Raw genomic sequence first — 13,471 nt, forward strand, 5'->3', positions numbered from 1 at the left:
TATTACCTTCCTTAATGTGTGTGTAGCCCTAGCCCAGTCAGCTGAAGACCAGCCTGAATAGAACCATAGGCTGAGTAAAAAGGTTAGTTAGGCCTCCTGCAAAATTGTTTAAGCTGGAATGGTGGTCTTTTCTGGATTTTGGATTTGGATTAAAACATTGGCTCTTCCTTTGTTTCAAGTCTGCCCACTTTGTCCCTAGTCTCAATCCAGACTGGAATTTATATCATTGGCTCCCCTGGATCTTGGGCCTCTGGACTTGGACTGGAAGCTATGTATTGACTCTTCTAGGTCTCTAGTTTGCTGACTTAAGATGTTGGGACTTCTCAGCCTCCAAAATCATGTGAGCCAATTCTTTACAATAAATCTCTCAAATACATACATAAGATACACACACCATATTCTGTTGGTTCTGATTCACTGGAGAACCCTAATACAGTGATGTCTCCTAAAATTTTATCGTTAAGTCTGGACTTCTTGACAAATCCCAGACTTACATATCTTAGCTACTAACTTGTCTGTAAACTGAGTATGTAGTAGATATCTCTAAATGAATGTGGTTAAATCTCTCTTTCCAAATTCAATCTGCTCCTCCTTCAATATTCTCCATTTCATAAGTGGTGACTCCATTTTTCCATTCACTAAAGAAAACACTATAAAATAATCTTTATTTCTCATAACTCTCAATTCAATTTATTACCAAATCCTTTCTGCTTGACATTTAAAAAAATTTTTGTGTTCATTTTTATTAAGCTACAATACATACAGTAACTTGAATAAATCTAAATTGCACAGATCAATTATATTTTTACATAGGTATACACCTATATAACTATAACCCAAAATATGGATTTTCAAGAATCCTCTGTTTCTTCTGCCAGTAATCCCCTCATGTTACCTACTATTCTGGCCTTTATTACCATAGATTACTTTTATTTCTACAAAGAAAGTTATATTGTATGAAATATTTTATTCCTGACTTAATTCACTTATCATTATGTCTGTAAGATGATCACAGTTTTGCACATTTCAGTAGTATCTTTTCCATGCTTTCTGATGCCCATTGTATGAATGAATCATAACATATTTATGTATTCTTACATTTTGCTCTCTCAAGCTACTATAAGTAAAGATATTATAACTTTATCTAAATGTGTCCTTTGTGATTATAAGAACTCATTCTGTGGTATTATATATCCACGAGCAAAAATGCTGAGTCATGAGGTATATGCTAGTTTACTTTCATTAAGAAATGCCAAAATATTTTTCTAAGTTACTGAATAAATTTATGCTCAGATTAGCAATAGACTATAGCTGCAATTGCTTTATGTCATTGTCAAAACTTAATATTGTCAGTCTTTTTAATGTTAGCCTTTATGGTCTGCAAATTAAATTTGCAATTATTTGTGAGTCATAATGTGGAGCAACTTTACATATGTCAACTGACCATTTTTGTATCCTTTTTTACATAAAGTATTTGTTCTTTCTTGCTGATCTTTTAATGGTGTCGTCTGGGGTTTTGTTGTTGTTGTTATAGTGTTTTACATATAATAGAATGAGTCATTTATTGAATACATAAGTATATCAGATACCTCTATTAGTCTGTGTTATGCTTTCACTTTCTTAGTGGTGTCCCTTGATACACAGAGACACCATGTCTCAATCTTTAATATCTATCTTTCCTTTTTTGGTTTAAGTGATCTTTACCTGTCTTAAAGACTTCTTAAAGTTTGATTGCTTAGTTTTCATTTGTGATTTTATGATCCATCCCAAATTTATTTTGTACATTTACATAGTGTCAAGGTTCATTTATTCTCTTACAAATATTTAATTCACCCAGCATCATTTAGAAAAATGGTCCCTTCCTCAATCAGCTGATATATGCCAACGAATGATTATCTGTGGGCTCATTTCTAAATTACTGTATTTCATTTTGTAACTTCCTATCTTTGCACCAATGCAATGTTGATATTAACTATTCTAGTTTTTTGTGTTTTGTTTTTGTTTTTGTAAGATATGACATATGATACTATAAGTCTTTTAACTTTGTGTTTTTCTTGAATATTACCTTAGCTTTCTGGGTCATTTGAGCTTACTTGGGGACAGTTTTTATTGGTTGATTTTTTTCTCTCTTGTATGTGGGCCCATACTTTCTTCTTTCTTTGAATTTCTCATAATTTTTATTGAAAATGAGAAGTTTCAAATAATATAATGTAACAACTTTGCAAGGGAGACTGCCTGCTTATTATAGTGGTTGTGTGGTGAAGGTATTTTAGACATGACACCAAAACAAAATCCGGTAAAGGAAAAAATTGAAAAATTAGACCGTGTCAAAATAAAGCCTTTTTCTCTGTGGAAGATCTTATAAAGAGGATTAAAAGACCATCTACAGACTGGGAGAAATATTTGCAAACAACATATCTATGAAAAGACTCATGTCTAAGTGATAAGGGATTCCAAAAACTCAGTATTAAGAAAAATTCCAATTTGAAAAGGGAGAAAGATGTGAACATATCTTTACAAAGGCCAATAAACACATAAAAATATGTTTATCATCACAAACCACTGGGAAAGTACAAATTAAGACCATGATAAGCTATCATTATGCATTAATTAAGACAGCTAAAAATTTTTTTATCTCAAAATATCAAATGCTGGGCAGCCTGGTGGCTCAGTGGTTTAGTGCCGCCTTCAGCCTAGGGCCTGATCCTGGAGACCCAGAATCGAATTCCATGTCAGGCTCCCTGCATGGAGCCTGCTTCTCCCTCTGCCTGTGTCTCTGCCTCTCTCTCTCTGTCTCTCTGTTTTTCTGTCTCTCTCTGTCTCTCATGGATAAATAAATAAAATCTTAAAAATATATATCAAATGCTGAAGGATATGGAGAAACTGGATCTGTCACATATCGCTGATGAGAATGCAATATTCTAGAACCACTCTGGAAGATAGTTTTGGCACTTTCTTCAAGAACTAAACATATAAAAAAAAAAAAGAACTAAACATATACTTTACATGAAACACAGCAATAAAAATATTTTTAAATAAATTTATTTTTTATTGGTGTTCAATTTGCCAACATATAGCATAACACCCAGTGCTCATCCCGTCATGTGCCTCCCTCAGTGCCCGTCACCCAGTCACCCCAACCTCCCGCCCACCTCCCCTTCCAACGCCCCTAGTTCGTTTCCAAGAGTTAGGAGTCTCTCATGTTCTGTCTCCCTTTCTGATATTTCCCACTCATTTTTCCTCCTTTCCCCTTTATTCCCTTTCACTATTTTTTATATTCCCCAAATGAATGAGACCATACAATGTTTGTCCTTCTCTGATTGACTTACTTCACTCAGCATAATACCCTCCGGTTCCATCCATGTCGAAGCAAATGGTGGGTATTCGTCATTTCTAATGGCTGAGTAATATTCCATTGTATACATAGACCACATCTTCTTTATCCATTCATCTTTCGATGGACACCGAGGCTCCTTCCACAGTTTGACTATTGTGGACATTGCTGCTAGAAACATCGGGGTGCAGGTGTCCCGGGGTTTCATTGCATCTGTATCTTTGGGGTAAATCCCCAGCAGTGCAATTGCACAGCAATCAAAATTATCATAGAGATACAAAAGCTTATGTCTACACCAAAGAAAGTGTACATAATTGTTTATGGCAGCACTATTTTTTATTGTCAAGCATAGAAACAACCAAAATCACCTACAATAAAGAAAATGGTTAGAGAAACTATGACAAATCCATAGCGTGAAATATTAGCAATAAAAAGGAATAAACTGTTGATTCATACAATAACTTGAAGAAATCTCAACATTAATCTGAGTGAAAAAAAGCCAATATCAGAAGTCTTATAATGATTTCATTACACAGTATTCTCAAAATGACAAAATTATAGATGAGAGAACAGATTAGTGGTTGTTAAAGGTTAGGGAGAGAAGTGAATGTCACTATAAAGAGATCTCTGTGGTGCTGGGATAGTTCTGTATCTTGATTGAGGTGCTGGTTATATAAATCTATACGTATGATAAATGACAGAACAATACACATACTTTATACCATTGTCAATTTCTTGATGCTGATAGTGTACTTGGTTGTATAGATTGTAACTTTTGGGGAAACTTTCAAAGAGTACACAGAAATTTCTACATTATTTATGCAAATTTTCAGGGGATTTATGATTACTTCAAAGAGAAAAGTTACAAAACACTGAGTAAGCTAAACACTAAACGAACACTAAATATGGGACGCCTAGGTGGCTCACCGGTTGAGCATCTGCCTTTGGCTCAGGGCGTGATCCTAGAGTCCTGGGATCGAGTCCCATATTGGGCTTCTTGCATGGAGCCTGCTTCTCCCTCTGCCTATGTCTCTGCCTCTCTCTCTCTCTCTCTCTCTCTCTCTCATGAATAAATAAATAAAACATCTTTAACAAAATAAACACTAAATACATAAGACCTATGTATTTTAATGTAGTACGTTACATCTCAATAAATATTATTTACATACTAAGAAAATGTATTTCTTCAGTAATAAGAAAAATAATCCCAAATAGAATTATGGAAATTAAAATGGCAATGAAAAACACTGGAAATGTTATATATATATACATATGGGTAATAGAAGTGAATAATGACTATCTTGTGGAATTGTTATTATATGTAGAATTAAAATGCAAGATAAAATAATGCAAACAGGTGAGAGGAGTATAAATGAAAGTATTGTAAAGTTTTAGCATTACCTAGACATGATAAAAATAACTTGTATTAGACTGTAAGAACTCAGAAATTTGTATTATAATTTCTTATGTGACCACTAAAAAAAAGAGAATATGTAGCTATCAAATTAATCCTGGGAAATGGAATAAAAATATATCTGATTAATGAAGAAAAAGACAAGGAAAAAATGTATTGAGTAAATATAAAACTCTCAATAATTACACTAAATGTAAATGAACTAAATGTCTTTCAGGGACAGATGAATTTATTATAAAATTCTTTTGTTTGGCCTTCTTTTTATATGTTAAAAAATAAGGACTATATCATAATATACAACATTTACCATAAATGGGAAAGCGTTTTTGTTTCTCCCATGCCCTCTGCCTAAAACTTACAAATTTTATTGTCATGATCTACAGAGTGGAGTGGGAAAATTAATCCAAGTAATTTGTGGGAGACAGAAAATAGAAATTATAACTAAGTAGAAAAAGTCTCTGGGAGAACTTTCTAAAGTAATTACACTCTCCACATCACTAGTGAAATAGTGCATGGCACATTTTTATTTTCTGTGAAAATGCAACTAAAGGATTAATTATGAACTAGGAAGATTTCAAAAATAAATTTCCCAGGGGAAAACCTTATATTTAGTAACTCCAAGGAAGCATCTTCATTCAATGGTATGCTATTATTTTGGAGTTACAAAGGACAGAAAAACTAACTCACAAATTTATCTCCCTATTTTTTTTTTAATAACAAAGATTTATCTCAATATTTTATTTCTTTCCTTTTTTTTCAAATAAAAGATCTCACATATTTGTTACTGAACCATCCTACTGGTTCAGAAGCATAGTAACAGAGAAAAATCATTTGTTAATAAAACATGTCTACTGTTCAGATAGTAGTGATGCTTACAGAGGGATAGGATATAAGCATGTGACCTTAATGCAGAATAAACCTGTATACCATCTCATGTGTGATCTTTTATACACACAGCTGGGTTCTTTTCCAGTGCCCCTTCTTGGACTTTTGCCTGATTTTATTACCAGTTTTCATCCAAGTCCACTAAGGAGTGGATTGATTCTGCTTTTGTTTCTTGGTCAGGAATTGCTTGATCCAGAAATCCTTGTGAGAAGACACCATGATGGTGGAGAAAAAGAATTATCTCAGTATTTTCTAACTGATACTTTACAAATAATATACCATTCTTTTAGCCCAGTATATATTTAATATTGATTATTTCGGGGACCAGTAACTGCTCTACTTAACTTCGAGCATCCCATAATTTTTATTTCCTACCATGAAGTGAAGAGAAAAGCCAAATTGCTGGATAAACCTGCCATGTGCCAGGAAAAAAAAAAAGGCATCAATGGCCAAGAGATGTTAAAAAATCTCAGAAAATATCTGATGTCTACTGGAAAAAAAATACTATCCTTTATCCTCAACATTTTAAACTTATTTTTTTAACCATTTTGATCTTTCAGTTACTTGGAATAAAAAATAATTATATTTTTCCTAAGTTATATATGAATACAGTTATTTAATATTTTTGTTTATATCTTACTTTGCAATGAATACATGTAGTTCTTTATGTCTGAAACACATAAGCTTGCTCAAATAAAAGAAATCTATTAATGACTGTGAACATCAGTTTTAGCTATAAATTTTCAATAGAATTGAATTGAAAATATTAGATTAGATTAATCCAGTGTATGAAAATGTGGGTGTATGTGTGTAAATGCATGTGTGTTCTTTGGAGGATAGACTGACTGAGAGATGGGCATTGGTATATATAGGAATTAAACATTTTAAAAAGTGGGTTGGTATTGGGAGAAACTTGTTTTTGTATCCTTCACACCTGGAGGAGAGGATGGTGAGAAGAGATGTAGTCTCCACATGCTCAACATTACTGCCCTTTTTCTAATCTCATTATGTCCTATTCCCTTTGCTTCTTCATTGCCCCATCTGTCTTTGTCCTCTGTTGTCATGTTGACTGCTTTCTCATCTTCATCTATTGGTTTCTAATAGTAATAAAATTAGAAATTAGAAGATGGTTTGCCTCATGGTTGAAGATAGTTATTTCTCTGGAAAATATATTCTTTGTTGTAGCATGTCCCAAATGAAGGAGAAAAATACATAAGACCTCTGGCAATCAGTTTAAACATTCCTATGAACTTTGTAAGTCCTTTCTTCCCTAGTATTTCTTGAAACCAGTTGCTTGGTTCTGGTCTATGATCATTTACTTCATGAGATTATACTCCCACATTCTAGACATGTTATTACTATTCCTTGAAGTTTGCACCAAGCAGTTTGTGTACATTACTTCATGAATTCTTCACCAAAATCCTATGGTGAATTAGAATAATTACATTACTCCAGATCATGAACTTATAGAGGTCACTCCTGAATAAGAATAAGCAGGAATACTAAATATCAAAAACAAAGGCATAAAGTTTACAGATCATATCATCCTAGTGGAAGAGCTATGCCTCTACAAAATAGCTTATCTTAAATTGTACTCATTAGGGGCACCTGGGTGGCTCAGTGGTTGAGCATCTGCCTTTGGCTCAGGGCATGATCCTGAGGTCCTGGGCTCCCTGCAAGGACCCTGCTTCTCCCTCTGCCTGTGTCTCTGCCTCTCTCTGTGTCTCTCATGAATAAATAAGTAAAATATTTTTTTAAAAATGTGGTGACCATTTTTAAACTGTTGTTACTACATTGTTCCTATATGAATTTAGATTGAATGACTTATCAAACACAAGGCAGATGGAAGTCTAAGTTACTATCAGTTAATCATTGCAAACTTTGACCTTTAAAGTATGCTTCAAAGTGATAGGAGCAAATATTTTGGGATAAAAATGGAAACATAGCAATAATAATAATTATAAAACTTACCCTTGCACAAAGCTTTAAAATATCACTTACAAAGCATAGGTATTACAGTATCTCATTTGAATCTCAGGATCTTTGAAGTAGGATTATTATAACCTCTCTTTCATAGATGAAGAAAATGATGCTCAGATCAAATACATGACTGAAACCCACTCAGTAAGTACCAAGTAGCTGAGTAGGATCTTGAGTAAAATTTTTCTGACTCCAAGTTTTATATGATTGTTTTATTGTACATATACAAATTTCAGAAGAGTTCTTGAACTGTTCTACTCTGAGCTCCTAATAACATATGTTTAGGTTACTATAAAATATGTATACTTGGCTTTTGAAAAGTTGAGACTATTTTCCTTATTAGGTGAATACAATAAAAAAACATCATCTTTAAATATATCATTCCATACTTCAAGAATTTCTGAAACTTTATAAGGAGTCTAATGCAGTTGTTAAGAAGTAACATCTAGGGCAGCCCCGGTGGCGCAGTGGTTTGGCGCCGCCTACAGCCTGGGGTGTGATCCTGGAGACCTGGGATTGAGTCCCACATCGGGCTCCCTGCATGGAGCCTGCTGCTCCCTCTGTCTGTGTCTCTGCCTCTCTCTGTGTCTATGAATAAATAAATAAAATCTTTAAAAAAAAGTAACATCTATACCTATGTTTCGTCTCCTGAAAGCCATGCTTTCTTTGTGTAAATGTGATGCTATTCTCACCAGTCAAAGGAAAATCAAAATGGCTAGATATTTTGAGATATTCATTGAGATATACCACACTAAATAATGATTCAGAATTACCTGATCCACTGAAATATGTTAGGATAATTTCTTGTGCTAGTTCACTACATTCTACTCAGGTAGAGAAGTACTATATTGGCTACTCATATTAATCACAAAAAGAATTTGAATTTTTGCAGACAACAGACTTACGAGAAGTATGAAGATCTACAGCAGAGCCGAATTGCTGGACAACAGTGAATTCTGAATAATGCATTTCAGGCTGTGTTATTAAAAATGCAGGATGTGTCAGTCACACAAAACCCAGTTTTCATAGAGGAATCTTTTTCCATTCTCCACTGTGACTTACAACAGGCAGAGAAATTTTTACAAATTAAGGCTAAAATCCATTATATGCCCTTCCCTCTCTTTCCAACTTCCTGGAAAAGATTTAAATTAGGTACTTAGTTGTAGTATATTACTCAAGGGTGTCTAAAACAGCCTCTTTCTATGTGCTGAAGTGCTTATATGTGGGATGTGTACCTGTGCATGTGTTAATATGTGGGTTGAATATGAAGGTGAGTTAATGTTAGTAAGTGAGCACATAAGGGAAACAACTCATTAATTTGTGTAAACAAGCTTTTCCTTCTCTCCTCACTTAGCCTTCGCAAATAGGTTAGAAATAAAAACATTATTGTCTGTATTTCTTTAAGAGACTAAAATTTAGGAAAAGATAAAGTGACTGATGGATATTATAGCTTATAACATTTCTACTTTTCTTGAGAATACATGCAAGGAAATCAGAACTAAGTTGTGAAAACAGTCATTGATTTAAATATATTTAATTTATAACTTGCTGCATTGAGTATTCATTTCAGTAAGAATTATTCCTATAATTTGGCGTTTCCATGTCATTTAACTCCTGAGTCCAGGAATTCTGCCCTGGCTCATCATATTCCAGGGCTGCCTTCTGTACTTCACACATCTGAGCCCATGTTCTGCAATTTCCTGGCTTGCTGTAGACCTTGGGCTGGCCTTTCTTGTTCAACAGTTATTGACTTTTTCTCTGCTTTCCCTGAATAGGTGTGTTTCTCCACTTTGCTACCCTACTTTGACCAAGGAACCATCTTACTTTCACTCTGTGATATTTACCAAATTGATTATATATTTTCCATGATTGTTTCTTTGGCCACAGCAAATACTTCATTCATCCTAACATTTACAATACTCTTTATTACATACGCAGTAGCCCAAATGAAATTGTAAACTTCTTAAAAACAGAAACAGTATTTGATTCCTTTCTCCTTTCCCAAGAGCTAATAACATTGCCTGGTACATAGAAGATGCTTAGTCGATGTTTATTGTATAAAGACTGATGACAAGAGGGACTATTTGAAAATTGGGGTGAACAAAAATACAGAGCTGCCTGGAGAAGGGTTGGAAGCCAGAAAAAAAAAAAGGAAAAGAAAAAAAAATCTGTTAGGTTAGTTAGGTTAGGAAAATTAAGAGAAGAGCAAAAATGCAGTTAAAACCTGTATACTTCCATTTTCTCATCCACTAGGAGGGCTCAAAACAACCATGTGTGTGCTGGATAGAAACATGGCTTCTTCTCTGCTCTGAGTGCATGAAATAGTTCCAAAAAATAATGATGACGATCTTTACTGAGTTTTTTCCAAAACAAATTTATGATATGGGATCATTGCCATGATCCTAATTTCGTAGGTAAGAAAAGTGAGGCTCAGAAAGTTTAAGTAACTTGCCCAATATTACAAAGCTACTAAATAGTGGAGCTTGGAACTGAAACCAGTCACTCTTGTTTCGGTTTGGATTCTCAACTCCTAAACTACAAGGTCTCTAGCCTTTATGCTACCCTCACTTGTGTAATAGCATCTATTACCAACTGATGGTGGTACAAGTACTTTGAGTTTGCCTCCAACACAAGTAAACATCTATGTTTATAACTTGAATTTTTGTTCATTCCTTCATATGGCTTGTGGTACCCATGGAAGAGGTGTAGGTATACAGTTTCAGATTAAAGGCATTGGCTACTCAGAAAAAAAAATTAAGAATCTACAATTGGGCCTTATAAGTAATATATTTGAGATAACTAAATATACTCCTAGATTATTCTGTATGTTGACAGATTGAACACCAATAAAAAATAAATTTATTATTACAAAAAATATACTCCTAGAAAAAACTATTTGAATTCATTTCAAGTTATTGTGATGCCTGGATGGCTCAGTGGTTGATTGTCTGCCTTTGGCTCAGGGCATGCTCCTGGTCCAAGGATCAAGTCCCACATCAGGCTCCCTCTGTGAAACCTACTTCTCCCTCTGCCTCTGCCACTCTCCCTGTGTCTCTCATGAATAGATATTTTTTTAAGTATTTGAAGTTATAAAATACACATTATTATTTAGACCAGTCCTTTTCAAACAGTCTCTTCCAAAGGAATGGTCCCTTCCTCTCTCATCACTGGCATCTTACATGGAGTGAAATAAATTTCTTCTATGTACAATTATCACACAACTATCACACAGGTCTCCCAAACAGAAAACATCACATGAATTTGCCATCAGCATAACCAGACTATGTCCTGCTCAATAAGCTTAGTTCATTTACTACATGCTTGAATATCTCTGCAATGTCAAATTGTGAAGGTTTCTAAACAGTCCATTTCTGTGCACCAATAATAAGCAGTTTTCATCATGCCACAGGCCACACTTTGAGCCACACTGATTTAAAGGGCAAAGTGTAAGCTCCAGCGAAATCTGGTGAACTCTGACACTGAAAATATAATAAGGCCCAAATACAATGTGGTCCATTAACATACTTTTAAAAAAATCCATACCAATGAAAGACAAAACAACACAATTACTAATATTTGTCAATGTTAATGATTTATAGGTATAAGTATAGTAAATGCAACATTGTAGTATAAAGAAATGGCATTTGAATAGATGTCACAGATATTTATTTTAGAGCCAAAGCTATCTCTGCTTAAAACATTACCTTGTTAGGGGCACTTGGGTGACTCAGTCAGTTGAGTGACTGACACTGGATTTTGGCTCAGGTCATGATCTCAGGGTTGTGAAATTGAGCCCTGCATCAGGCTTCATGCTGGGCATGGAGCCTGCTTAGGATCCTCTCTGTCCCTCTCCCTGGGCTCCTCCCTCCCACTCCCCGCTTGCACATGCTCATTGCTCTCTCTGTCACACAAATAAATAATAAAATAAAATAAAATAAAATAAAATAAAATAAAATAAAATAAAATAAAAATGATACCTTGTTAGGCTTCTTTGTGCAAAGAAGGTAAGACCAGAAAAAATATTTACAAAATGATCCCTCAAAACGGTCCGAATGAATGGCTCTGCTTATGAAATGAACAGAAATTGGTAATGAGTGAGCAAAGAAAGAAGAGCTTTGCACTTCTGGTTATATAGTAGACCAGATGTCCTGAAAACTCCCTGTCTACAAAACATTAAATGCAAAACAAAATTGGCGGAAATATGTATTTTTAATTTTCTTAAATTCATGTCTGTGCTGGCAAGAAAGAAGGGAATTTCCACAGAAGACAAAAATGAAATGAGTCTGAATCCAGACATAAAAGCAAGTGCTAAAGCTGGTGACTACCCTAACAGAGTTTGCCAATTCTTATACTTCAGAGTCTTGGGTTTTAAAAGGCATACATGTAAAAAGGACACACAACTTTGATCTGTGTACAGTGAGGAATTGGTCCAAAGATGACCATAAAAAGCCAAAGTGTTAAAAGCAAAAGGATAGATGAGAAAATTTATCTGTACACAAAGGTGGACACATGGGAAACTGCCTGGCTCAGGCTTACGTGTGAGTGAATAAAAAAAACAAGGTATCTTCTGGGAATTCAGTATGGGTTTCAAAATTTTACAAATCACATGACCTGGAAAAGGCCATTTAAGATTTAATTCAAAATGGTCATGGGTTGATGGCCTCTCAACATCTACCATAAGAATATCATCCTGGGAAGGGCACAAAAAATCCAGTTGTCATAGAATCCTATAATACATCATGAATGCCATGAGTTACAACAGAAACAAAACACCAGATGAAACAAAAATTGAAGTGAGGGGAATAGTGAAAGGGAACTAAAATAATAAATTATGTGGCTAGAGTACAGGAAAAATTTGCCGGTGAAAAATTACCAGTGATTTATATCCAAAGAATGCTTAAGAACAAAGATGTCTGCCATTTAATATTAAGGAGTTTGAAATTTTTATGATTAAGCCCCCTCTGCAAATCCTCAACACACTCTATGTACACAACTAATGTAAGAGAAGGAGTTTTGGAGAGAAAATCTAGGAAAAGAAGCCGAGATCCTAAAATGGTTCTCTGTTAAGCAGAGGTGGGAACAGCATTGGAAAGTCAGTTCAAGTGAAAGAACTCAGTGGAGGCCAGCATTCAGATTAGTTAGTGATACTAAACCAAGAGCTCTGGGTCTCTCTAAAGCTCCCCAAACCTGGTTATCTATTTTCAGTGTTCATTTGCTTGGGAAAGTGCACATTTTCTCTTACTCAGAATATTTATTTTAAATTATAGTATCCATCACGAAAAAGTCAAAAGGAAAAGGCTAGGAGCCATGGTAACATTGATCTTTAGGTGCCCGTATCTCCAGGATAAGAAACTGTGTTTCTACAATATGATATAAGGACTACTTAGGCAGCATCCATAGTTTGTATTAATTTGCTAAGATTTGGGTGTTTTAAATCTGTGTAAAATGCATACAACTTTATATTTTTTACAATTATCACATTATATTCTATAATTTCCCTCAATAGATTCTAAAGCCTCTATTTCATTTGATGGGTGCTGGGATGATAAGACTAGATCCTGCCCTTAAAAAAAGGAACTTTTTTTCCTTTGAATAAGTCTCATAAAGACAAAGATAAAAACAAAAACTAAAGGAAAAAAAAAAACCTGAGACTTTGGCTTTAAGTATTAATTTCAACAGTGTTTTCTTATTCCCATATTTCCTGCCCTAATCATCAGGGGATAATTTCTTGGGTGGATGTGTTTTGTGGTATGGGAGAAGGAATATATTCACTGACTTCTGTTTGATGTGTCTTTCTTGTCTTGATTAATTTCTCTCTTGGCTGGTATAATGAAAGTTCTCCTGTTTCTTTAGAAAAT

This window comes from Vulpes lagopus, chromosome 6 (assembly GCF_018345385.1).
Source record: "Vulpes lagopus strain Blue_001 chromosome 6, ASM1834538v1, whole genome shotgun sequence".
In the NCBI taxonomy this organism is placed as follows: domain Eukaryota; kingdom Metazoa; phylum Chordata; class Mammalia; order Carnivora; family Canidae; genus Vulpes; species Vulpes lagopus.